Source organism: Salmo salar, chromosome 18, assembly GCF_965601325.2.
Source record: "Salmo salar chromosome 18, fSalSal1, whole genome shotgun sequence".
NCBI lineage: Eukaryota > Metazoa > Chordata > Actinopteri > Salmoniformes > Salmonidae > Salmo > Salmo salar.
Window position 1 is genome coordinate 98,873,407 of NC_138308.1, and position 10,254 is coordinate 98,883,660.

General features: G+C 47.6%; 1 long non-coding RNA gene across 1 annotated transcript in view; it reads right to left on the reverse strand.

Moving 5' to 3' along the window:
- Positions 1 to 1,402: 1,402 nt before the first annotated feature.
- The window catches only part of LOC123732444 (uncharacterized), a 14,932-nt gene continuing 6,080 nt past the window's right edge, over positions 1,403 to 10,254 (reverse strand). Inside the window, exons 3-4 of the long non-coding RNA XR_014381510.1 lie at positions 10,129 to 10,177; positions 1,403 to 1,482 (exon numbers count right to left, since the gene is read on the reverse strand). This is a non-coding gene — a long non-coding RNA (uncharacterized LOC123732444). The remainder of the gene's footprint in view (positions 1,483 to 10,128; positions 10,178 to 10,254) is intronic.

Consider the following 10,254-nt stretch of genomic DNA (forward strand, 5'->3'; position numbering starts at 1 on the left):
CTACTGCCCCAGATCATAGTGGTGGGAGGAGGAGGAGGGGTAGTTACCTGTATAGTAGGAGGTATACTACTGCCCCAGATCATAGTGGTGGGAGGAGGGGTAGTTACCTGTATAGTAGGAGGTATACTACTGCCCCAGATCATAGTGGTGGGAGGAGGAGGAGGGGTAGTTACCTGTATAGTAGGAGGTATACTACTGCCCCAGATCATAGTGGTGGGAGGAGGGGTAGTTACCTGTATAGTAGGAGGTATACTACTGCCCCAGATCATAGTGGTGGGAGGAGGGGTAGTTACCTGTATAGTAGGAGGTATACTACTGCCCCAGATCATAGTGGTGGGAGGAGGAGGGGTTAGTTACCTGTATAGTAGGAGGTATACTACTGCCCCAGATCATAGTGGTGGGAGGAGGAGGGGTAGTTACCTGTATAGTAGGAGGTATACTACTGCCCCAGATCATAGTGGTGGGAGGAGGGGTAGTTACCTGTATAGTAGGAGGTATACTACTGCCCCAGATCATAGTGGTGGGAGGAGGGGTAGTTACCTGTATAGTAGGAGGTATACTACTGCCCCAGATCATAGTGGTGGGAGGAGGGGTAGTTACCTGTATAGTAGGAGGTATACTACTGCCCCAGATCATAGTGGTGGGAGGAGGAGGGGTAGTTACCTGTATAGTAGGAGGTATACTACTGCCCCAGATCATAGTGGTGGGAGGAGGAGGAGGAGGGGTAGTTACCTGTATAGTAGGAGGTATACTACTGCCCCAGATCATAGTGGTGGGAGGAGGAGGGGTAGTTACCTGTATAGTAGGAGGTATACTACTGCCCCAGATCATAGTGGTGGGAGGAGGAGGGGTAGTTACCTGTATAGTAGGAGGTATACTACTGCCCCAGATCATAGTGGTGGGGGAGGAGGGGTAGTTACCTGTATAGTAGGAGGTATACTACTGCCCCAGATCATAGTGGTGGGAGGAGGGGTAGTTACCTGTATAGTAGGAGGTATACTACTGCCCCAGATCATAGTGGTGGGAGGAGGGTTAGTTACCTGTATAGTAGGAGGTATACTACTGCCCCAGATCATAGTGGTGGGAGGAGGGGTAGTTACCTGTATAGTAGGAGGTATACTACTGCCCCAGATCATAGTGGTGGGAGGAGGGGTAGTTACCTGTATAGTAGGAGGTATACTACTGCCCCAGATCATAGTGGTGGGAGGAGGAGGGGTAGTTACCTGTATAGTAGGTGGTATACTACTGCCCCAGATCATAGTGGTGGGAGGAGGGGTAGTTACCTGTATAGTAGGAGGTATACTACTGCCCCAGATCATAGTGGTGGGAGGAGGAGGGTTAGTTACCTGTATAGTAGGAGGTATACTACTGCCCCAGATCTGAGCGGCGGGAGGAGGAGGAGGAGGGAATCCCCCAGAAGCCCCGGGGAACCAGGTATTAGACACCAGTGGCTCTGCTGAAAGGATGGTGATCTCTGGACGCCTGGCGTAGAGATACAACACATAGAGGACATGAGCATAGAGCTACGACAACATAGAGAGGATATCATCATAGAGCTAGGACAACATAGAGAGGAAATCATCATAGAGCTAGGACAACATAGAGGATATCATCATAGAGCTAGGACAACATAGAGAGGATATCATCATAGAGCTAGGACAACATAGAGAGGATACCATCATAGAGCTAGGACAACATAGAGAGGATACCATCATAGAGCTAGGACAACAGAGAGGAAATCATCATAGAGCTAGGACAACATAGAGAGGAAATCATCATAGAGCTAGGACAACATAGAGGATATCATCATAGACCTAGGACAACATAGAGAGGATACCATCATAGAGCTAAGACAACATAGAGAGGTAATCATCATAGAGCTAGGACAACATAGAGAGGAAATCAGAGAGCTCTGACAACAGAGAGGAAATCATCATAGAGCTAGGACAACATAGAGGATATCATCATAGAGCTAGGACAACAGAGAAGATATCATCATAGAGCTAGGACAACATAGAGAGGATATCATCATAGAGCTAGGACAACATAGAGAAGTATTTCATCATAGAGCTAGGACAACATGGAGGATATCATCATAGAGCTAGGACAACATAGAGAAGATATCATCATAGAGCTAGGACAACATAGAGAAGATATCATCATAGAGCTAGGACAACATAGAGAGGATATCAACCTGATAGAGAAATAGAAAATAAAGATATATACAGATAACTGCCAAAATAAAGGAAACACTTACATAGTGTTTTAACGGGTAGGAAAAGGGGTTGGCACACAAATTATTATTTTCCTGAACAGAACCGTTCCACTGTTCCAACCAGCAAAACAGAGTTCTGTACCGGTTCTGAACCCCAAAAAGTACCGGTTTATTTATAGTTCCTTTCTGTCCCTTTTGAAACCTCTGAAATTAGTTTTTTTCTGTATAGGAAAGTCATTAAGCCTCACAATGACAGACAAACACACTCACTGTGCAGCCAATCACTATGGACAGATCAGTGTTGGACAGACCAGTCACTATGGACAGATCAGTGTTGGACAGACCAGTCACTATGGACAGACCAGTGTTGGACAGCCAGTCACTATGGACAGACCAGTGTTGGACAGACCAGTCACTATGGACAGACCAGTGTTGGACAGACCAGTCACTATGGACAGACCAGTGTTGGACAGACCAGTCACTATGGACAGACCAGTCACTATGGACAGACCAGTGTTGGACAGACCAGTCACTATGGACAGACCAGTCACTATGGACAGACCAGTGTTGGACAGACCAGTCACTATGGACAGACCAGTCACTATGGACAGACCAGTGTTGGACAGCCAGTCACTATGGACAGACCAGTCACTATGGACAGACCAGTCACTATGGACAGACCAGTGTAGGACAGACCAGTCACTATGGACAGACCAGTGTAGGACAGACCAGTCACTATGGACAGACCAGTGTTGGACAGACCAGTCACTATGGACAGACCAGTGTTGGACAGACCAGTCACTATGGACAGACCAGTCACTATGGACAGACCAGTGTTGGACAGACCAGTCACTATGGACAGACCAGTGTTGGACAGACCAGTGTAGGACAGCCAGTCACTATGGACAGACCAGTGTTGGACAGACCAGTCACTATGGACAGACCAGTCACTATGGACAGACCAGTGTTGGACAGACCAGTCACTATGGACAGACCAGTGTTGGACAGACCAGTGTAGGACAGCCAGTCACTATGGACAGACCAGTGTTGGACAGACCAGTCACTATGGACAGACCAGTCACTATGGACAGACCAGTGTTGGACAGACCAGTCACTATGGACAGACCAGTCACTATGGACAGACCAGTGTTGGACAGACCAGTGTAGGACAGACCAGTCACTATGGACAGACCAGTCACTATGGACAGACCAGTGTAGGACAGACCAGTGTAGGACAGACCAGTCACTATGGACAGACCAGTGTAGGACAGACCAGTCACTATGGACAGACCAGTCACTATGGACAGACCAGTCACTATGGACAGACCAGTCACTATGGACAGACCAGTGTAGGACAGACCAGTCACTATGGACAGACCAGTGTTGGACAGACCAGTCACTATGGACAGACCAGTGTTGGACAGACCAGTCACTATGGACAGACCAGTGTTGGACAGACCAGTGTTGGACAGACCAGTCACTATGGACAGACCAGTGTTGGACAGACCAGTGTAGGACAGACCAGTCACTATGGACAGACCAGTCACTATGGACAGACCAGTCACTATGGACAGACCAGTGTTGGACAGACCAGTCACTATGGACAGACCAGTGTTGGACAGACCAGTCACTATGGACAGACCAGTCACTATGGACAGACCAGTGTTGGACAGCCAGTCACTATGGACAGACCAGTCACTATGGACAGACCAGTCACTATGGACAGACCAGTGTAGGACAGACCAGTCACTATGGACAGACCAGTGTAGGACAGACCAGTCACTATGGACAGACCAGTGTTGGACAGACCAGTCACTATGGACAGACCAGTGTTGGACAGACCAGTCACTATGGACAGACCAGTCACTATGGACAGACCAGTGTTGGACAGACCAGTCACTATGGACAGACCAGTCACTATGGACAGACCAGTGTTGGACAGACCAGTGTAGGACAGCCAGTCACTATGGACAGACCAGTGTTGGACAGACCAGTCACTATGGACAGACCAGTGTTGGACAGACCAGTGTAGGACAGACCAGTCACTATGGACAGACCAGTGTTGGACAGACCAGTCACTATGGACAGACCAGTCACTATGGACAGACCAGTCACTATGGACAGACCAGTGTAGGACAGACCAGTCACTATGGACAGACCAGTCACTATGGACAGACCAGTCACTATGGACAGACCAGTCACTATGGACAGACCAGTCACTATGGACAGACCAGTGTAGGACAGACCAGTCACTATGGACAGACCAGTGTAGGACAGACCAGTCACTATGGACAGACCAGTCACTATGGACAGACCAGTGTTGGACAGACCAGTCACTATGGACAGACCAGTGTAGGACAGACCAGTCACTATGGACAGACCAGTCACTATGGACAGACCAGTCACTATGGACAGACCAGTGTAGGACAGACCAGTCACTATGGACAGACCAGTCACTATGGACAGACCAGTGTAGGACAGACCAGTCACTATGGACAGACCAGTGTAGGACAGACCAGTCACTATGGACAGACCAGTCACTATGGACAGACCAGTCACTATGGACAGACCAGTGTAGGACAGACCAGTCACTATGGACAGACCAGTCACTATGGACAGACCAGTGTTGGACAGACCAGTGTAGGACAGACCAGTCACTATGGACAGACCAGTGTTGGACAGACCAGTCACTATGGACAGACCAGTCACTATGGACAGACCAGTGTAGGACAGACTAGTCACTATGGACAGACCAGTGTAGGACAGACCAGTCACTATGGACAGACCAGTGTAGGACAGACCAGTCACTATGGACAGACCAGTCACTATGGACAGACCAGTGTAGGACAGACTAGTCACTATGGACAGACCAGTGTAGGACAGACCAGTCACTATGGACAGACCAGTCACTATGGACAGACCAGTGTTGGACAGACCAGTGTTGGACAGACCAGTGAAGGGCGAGAGATGAGACTGCCATGTAGCGGGAGGGGAGAGAGTGAGAGAGGGCGGAGGAAGCTTGGCTTGAAGCCCTGGGCACCTTGTTATGACATGCATTAATCTGAATTATACCTACGGAGGAGCGGCTTCTATCAGAGTCGGCTTAACGCTGGACCAGACCGAACGTTAGTTCATGAATCCATCCTTAACTAGCATCTCTTTCCCTAATTTCCCTAATTTCCCTAATTTCTCAATCACGTTTGTAACGTCATCAGAGGGGGAGGGGCTACAGTAGACGCTGCTTCAGAGGAGGAGGGGCTACAGTAGACTCGGCTACAGAGGGGGAGGGGCTACAGTAGACTCGGCTACAGAGGGGGAGGGGCTACAGTAGACTAGGCTACAGAGGGGGAGGGGCTACAGTAGACTCGGCTACAGAGGGGGAGGGGCTACAGTAGACTAGGCTACAGAGGGGGAGGGGCTACAGTAGACTAGACTACAGAGGGGCTACAGTAGACTAGACTACAGAGGGGGAGGGGCTACAGTAGACTAGGCTACAGAGGGGGAGGGGCTACAGTAGACTAGGCTACAGAGGGGGAGGGGCTACAGTAGACTAGACTACAGAGGGGCTACAGTAGACTAGACTACAGAGGGGGAGGGGCTACAGTAGACTAGACTACAGAGGGGGAGGGGCTACAGTAGACTAGACTACGGAGGGGGAGGGGCTACAGTAGACTAGGCTACGGAGGGGGAGGGGCTACAGTAGACTAGGCTACAGAGGGGGAGGGGCTACAGTAGACTAGGCTACAGAGGGGGAGGGGCTACAGTAGACTAGGCTACAGAGGGGGAGGGGCTACAGTAGACTAGGCTACAGAGGGGGAGGGGCTACAGTAGACGAGGCTTCGGAGGGGGAGGGGCTACAGTAGACGAGGCTACGGAGGGGGAGGGGCTACAGTAGACGAGGCTACGGAGGGGGAGGGGCTACAGTAGACGAGGCTTCAGAGGGGGAGGGGCTACAGTAGACAAGGCTTCAGAGGGGGAGGGGCTACAGTAGACAAGGCTTCAGAGGGGGAGGGGCTACAGTAGACTAGGCTTCAGAGGAGGAGGGGCTACAGTAGACAAGGCTTCAGAGGGGGAGGGGCTACAGTAGACTAGGCTTCAGAGGGGGAGGGGCTACAGTAGACTAGGCTTCAGAGGGGGAGGGGCTACAGTAGACTAGGCTTCAGAGGGGGAGGGGCTACAGTAGACTAGGCTTCAGAGGAGGAGGGGCTACAGTAGACAAGGCTTCAGAGGAGGAGGGGCTACAGTAGACTAGGCTACAGAGGAGGAGGGGCTACAGTAGACAAGGCTTCAGAGGAGGAGGGGCTACAGTAGACAAGGCTTCAGAGGGGGAGGGGCTACAGTAGACAAGGCTTCAGAGGAGGAGGGGCGGGTCGCCTACACACGTACACACAAGCAAGGATTTCCAGCTGGCAGGCAGACGCTGGAATAAGTTTAACTGGCTGACAGACTGAGAGCTTTGCATAAAGCACGTTGTTTGCCATTTTTGCGGGACTGAAAATAAAATGTCTGGTTAAGTAAAAGAGTTATTAACCGGTTCCGATGATTTTAAAATAACGGTTCTGTTACGGAACAGTATAGAACACTTTAGTTTCTGGTTCTGATTCTGTTCCTCTGTTCATTTCCTGGTTTCGTTCCCTGAATCAGTTCCAACCCCCCCCAGCAGGAAGCACGAGTTTTAACTCACCAATGTAACAACAACAATGTTGTTAAAAAGTTTTAGTCAACATCTGGTTACATAGTTATGTTTTGGAGTTATTAACATATTTATTTAACTTATTTCTGGATATAATATATATATATATATATATATATATATATATATATATATATATATATATATATATATATATTTTTTTTTTTTTTTAAACGACCCACAATGCACTATAGAAAAGGATACCTGCTTGCTCTAATTGTGTAGTTCTTCATCTGTGTTCTTTTTTTGGGGCGACCTCTCGGGGATTTTCTCTGAAGTAGGAGCTACATGACTTTTGTAACTTTTTCCACCTTGGCTTACTGCTAGCTGACATCTGGAATCTATCTACCTAACTGTAGGTTTGGCAGGAAATGCAATTGAAACCAGTAGTCACGAGTGCAAACATTTTTGCAGTTTAATTTGAAGTAATACATTTGAAGTGATTTCTGTTGGTGTTTACATTTATAGGGAATAGGCTGGCCTGCTGGGTCCTCCATATTACATCACAGCCCGGGGAAGAATTTTTGTAATTTTTTTTATCCGACATGACTTCGACATTCTTTGTTTATTTCTTACCAAAAAAATAAATAGAAAAGTGAGGTGTAACTTTGCATTGGGACATTTGATGTCTATACTAACGCAAATACATATTTTACACGTGGTTCCCTTTATGCTACCTTCCCTTTAACCCTTCCCTTTAACCCTTAACCCTACCCTTCAACCCTACCCTTCAACCCTTCCCTTTAACCCTTTAACCCTACCCTTTAACCCTACCCTTTAACCCTTCCCTTTAACCCTACCCTTTAACCCTTCCCTTTAACCCTTTAACCCTACCCTTTAACCCTTCCCTTTAACCCTTCCCTTTAACCCTTCAACCCTACCCTTTAACCCTTCCCTTTAACCCTACCCTTTAACCCTTCCCTTTAACCCCTTCCCTTTAACCCTACCCTTTAACCCTTCAACCCTACCCTTTAACCCTACCCTTTAACCCTTCCCTTTAACCCTTCCCTTTAACCCTACCCTTTAACCCTTCAACCCTACCCTTTAACCCTTCCCTTTAACCCTTTAACCCTACCCTTTAACCCTTCCCTTTAACCCTTCCCTTTAACCCTACCCTTTAACCCTTCCCTTTAACCCTACCCTTTAACCCTTCCCTTTAACCCTACCCTTTAACCCTTCAACCCTACCCTTTAACCCTTCCCTTTAACCCTACCCTTTAACCCTTCCCTTTAACCCTACCCTTTAACCCTTCCCTTTAACCCTACCCTTTAACCCTACCCTTTAACCCTTCAACCCTACCCTTTAACCCTTCCCTTTAACCCTACCCTTTAACCCTACCCTTTAACCCTTTAACCCTACCCTTTAACCCTTTAACCCTTCCCTTTAACCCTTCCCTTTAACCCTACCCTTTAACCCTACCCTTTAACCCTTCCCTTTACCCTTCAACCCTACCCTTTAACCCTACCCTTTAACCCTTCCCTTTAACCCTTCCCTTTAACCCTACCCTTTAACCCTACCCTTTAACCCTTCAACCCTACCCTTTAACCCTACCCTTTAACCCTACCCTTTAACCCTTCCCTTTAACCCTACCCTTTAACCCTACCCTTTAACCCTTCCCTTTAACCCTTCCCTTTAACCCTACCCTTTAACCCTACCCTTTAACCCTTCCCTTTAACCCTTCAACCCTACCCTTTAACCCTTCCCTTTAACCCTTCCCTTTAACCCTACCCTTTAACCCTACCCTTTAACCCTACCCTTTAACCCTTCAACCCTACCCTTTAACCCTACCCTTTAACCCTTCCCTTTAACCCTACCCTTTAACCCTTCCCTTTAACCCTTCCCTTTAACCCTTCCCTTTAACCCTTCCCTTTAACCCTACCCTTTTACCCTTTAACCCTACCCTTTAACCCTACCCTTTAACCCTACCCTTTAACCCTTCCCTTTAACCCTTTAACCCTTCCCTTTAACCCTTCCCTTTAACCCTTTAACCCTACCCTTTAACCCTTTAACCCTTCCCTTTAACCCTTCCCTTTAACCCTACCCTTCAACCCTTTAACCCTACCCTTTAACCCTACCCTTTAACCCTTCCCTTTAACCCTACCCTTTAACCCTTCCCTTTAACCCTTCCCTTTAACCCTTCCCTTTAACCCTACCCTTTAACCCTACCCTTTAACCCTAACCTTTAACCCTACCCTTTAACCCTTCCCTTTAACCCTACCCTTTAACCCTTCCCTTTAACCCTACCCTTTAACCCTTCCCTTTAACCCTTTAACCCTACCCTTTAACCCTACCCTTTAACCCTACCCTTTAACCCTTTAACCCTACCCTTTAACCCTACCCTTTAACCCTTTAACCCTTCCCTTTAACCCTACCCTTTAACCCTACCCTTTAACCCTACCCTTTAACCCTACCCTTTAACCCTTTCCTTTAACCCTACCCTTTCCTTTAACCCTACCCTTCCCTTTAACCCTACCCTTTAACCCTTCCCTTTAACCCTACCCTTTAACCCTACCCTTTAACCCTACCCTTTAACCCTACCCTTTAACCCTACCCTTTAACCCTACCCTTTAACCCTTTAACCCTACCCTTTAACCCTACCCTTTAATAGGGTATTGGGCTACCATAATGAGCTGACCAGGACAGCTTCAATGTACCTTGGTATAGATTCTAGAAGTGTCTGGAACTCTATTGGAGGGATGAGATAACATTCTTCCAAGATAAATTCCATATTTTTTTTAATGGTGGTGGAAGACGCCATCTCAGGAAACGTTCCAGAACCTCCCATAAGTGTTCAATTGGGTTGAGATTTGGTGACTGACACAGAGACACACACACACACACACACACACACACACACACACACACACACACACACACACACACACACACACACACACACAGTAAACCCCCCTATTGTTCCTTTCAGACCCCTCTTTCAAAGTCACTGAGATCTCTTCCTCTATCCATGGTAGCAAAAACTAATGGACGACAGGGCGGTTTTTAATACATGACCCTAAGCATGATGGGATATTCAATTTCTTAATTAACTCAGGAGAACACACCTGTGTGGAAACACATACTTTGTATCCCTCATTTAATCAAATGTTTTATTTTCTCTCATTTTGGCAGTTACCTGTATCAACAGAGAGATAGAAATATACCAATATAGATAGTGTAGGATGTGTGTTGTCTTGACTCAGTTAAACAGAGCTGTACTGACCTTCGATCTCTGGGGTTACTCTCGCTCAGAGAAGTGGCTCTAGTCGTCGCTGAAATAAACACAAAAACATTATTGGAGAGGACTTCATTATGTTACTAACAACAGGTCCCATATACAGGTAACAAC